General features: G+C 49.1%; 1 long non-coding RNA gene across 1 annotated transcript; it reads right to left on the bottom strand.

Annotated features, from left to right (window-relative positions):
• Positions 1 to 436: 436 nt before the first annotated feature.
• On the bottom strand, positions 437 to 1,986 carry LOC144328588 (uncharacterized). Its single transcript, XR_013393815.1, has 3 exons — positions 1,841 to 1,986; positions 668 to 806; positions 437 to 574 (listed from the first exon to the last, which is right to left on the bottom strand). It is a non-coding gene; the product is annotated as an uncharacterized LOC144328588 (long non-coding RNA).
• Between the last annotated feature and the right edge of the window lie 234 nt (positions 1,987 to 2,220).

Raw genomic sequence — 2,220 nt, 5'->3', positions numbered from 1 at the left:
TGGAGATGCAAAAGATTTGGATTATTATAAAAGATGCAGGAGGAAAGGACTAATAAAAGGACTCACAAAGGGGAGGAGGGAAGTCCAGGAGATTCTGTGGAATCTTGTTTTTATATTGTATGTTGCTATACGATTGTAAAATCGTAATTTGGAAAGCCAAATAAATAAATTTTACAAAAAAGAAAAAGGAGGTTCAAGTCGGGAGATCATGGGCATGTACGTGTGTGTTGCGCAAAAGGAAGATGCACCAGGAGGGAGGAGGAAATAAGCAAGCTCAGGTTCAAGTTCTTAGTGACTGCAAGCTGCTCTACTGACCAGTTCCAAAAGTTGCTGGCCTGTCAGCTGAGCTGACAGGAGCTTCCCGCACCCCTTCACTTCCTTCCTTTCTTACAACCTGATGCTAGGTCTAGATGGCCATCGCGAGCCCGCCTACCTGGCAGCTGGTTGTTGGGCAGCTTCCAAGAGATCTCGACGGGCTGAGCGCCATCGTGGAGCCGGCACTTGAAGGAGATGTCCACTCCCTTGCGCACAGCGGTGCTGTGGGGGTCGATGGAGATGACCGGACTCTGGAGGCCTGCAGGGATGGAGCGAGGGTAAGGCTGACCCTCTAAAGACACCGCCCATCTCTCCTATCCGCCCCCCATCCAGCCCAGAACCTTAGACGTACGGGAGGCAGCGCTGGCGCTGGCTAGGACAGAGACCACCAAGGAAGCCTCTTGCGGGACAGCTCCACCACTCGCACGGCAGACGTACTCGCCGGAGTCGGCTGGGGTGAGCTGGACCAGGCGAAGGCGACCACCGACAACCTGTGTGTGCCAAGAGAGAGAGGGGGGGGGGCTGCATGAAACAAGAACATCACAGGGGGCTCCTGGTGTCTCTTTGACCTACCTCCTCTCCTGCCATTAAAAAAAAAAGTTATTAATTTTCAATTACATTCCAATTATAGCCTCATTATAACAATACCAATTTACTAACACCAATCGTTCAAATGCCGAATTGTATCATTTAGGTGGCCCCCTGTGTGCTATAATTGATGGTTTTCTTTATTTCAGCATTCCAAAATCTTATTAATTTCAACTACATTCCAGTCAGAATAACAATCCCTTATACAACAACTGCAATATTAATAACTTCTATTCGTCTTGCCGCATTAAATGAAAATGATTTATAAATTTACAAGTGAGGCACTCAAAACTATATCCTTGCTCTTCCTGTGTGTGCCAGTTATTCTGTCGGTGGAGTTTCTTCCTGTCCTTATAAAATGTTATACAGTGGTACCTCAGGTTAAGTACTTAATTCGTTCCGAAGGTCTGTACTTAACCTGAAACTGTTCTTAACCTGAAGCACCACTTTAGCTAATGGGGTCTCCTGCTGCTGCCGCGCCACCAGAGCACGATTTCTGTTCTCATCCTGAAGCAAAGTTCTTAACCTGAAACACTATTTCTGGGTTAGCGGAGTCTGTAACCTGAAGCGTATGTAACCTGAAGTGTATGTAACCCGAGGTACCACTGTATCTATCTTTTTCTAGTTGTTGCTGTTCTCCCTCATGCCTTTCGCGGAGCTGATATCCCATTGTTGTTCTAGAATTTTCTCCATTGTTCCATCCCATGCTTTGTTGTTTTGCATGGAATCGTAGATTTGGAGGAGGTCATTGAGTCCAACCCTCCTGCAGTCACAGCTAAAGGCAAGTTCTCTCTTTGCAAGCATCTTCCTGGCATCTCGTACCCAAGAAAGGTGCCAACGCTCCCTGTTACCCACAGTGCTGGTGCCCCACGTGAACCTGGACACTGCCCTCCCCCCGCTGCCCAAAGAGGCCTTCTGGGCCTGACTGTTTCCCTACCCGGTGGCCAGCTGGCAGGGGTCCCTCTCGCCGGTACCATGTGAATATGGCCTGGGGCTGGCCTGGGGCAGTGCAGGTGAGATCCAAGGTCTGCCCTTCAACAGCAGAGGGTGACGAAGACTCGATCTTCAAAGGGGAAACCGTGTCTGAAGCTGCAAGAATGTGGGGAGAAAGCAGGAGTCTAAGATCAACAGTTCCCAAACTTTCTTTTGGTTTTGGTTCCCTTGGTTCCATAAACTCTCCCCTTTGTACCCTCTACCCTACCTGCTAAAAAGCATCATTCAGAAGAGTGGTTTGCACGACCCGCTAAGGCAAGCACGCCCAAAGTCCGTTTCGGGGGCCTAATCCATCCCGCCGGTCGGTTTAATCTGGCCCCTGTG

This window comes from Podarcis muralis, chromosome 7 (assembly GCF_964188315.1).
Source record: "Podarcis muralis chromosome 7, rPodMur119.hap1.1, whole genome shotgun sequence".
Lineage (NCBI taxonomy): Eukaryota > Metazoa > Chordata > Lepidosauria > Squamata > Lacertidae > Podarcis > Podarcis muralis.
The sequence above is the reverse complement of the archived record's forward strand: the minus strand, read 5'-3'. Positions and strand labels throughout refer to the sequence as shown.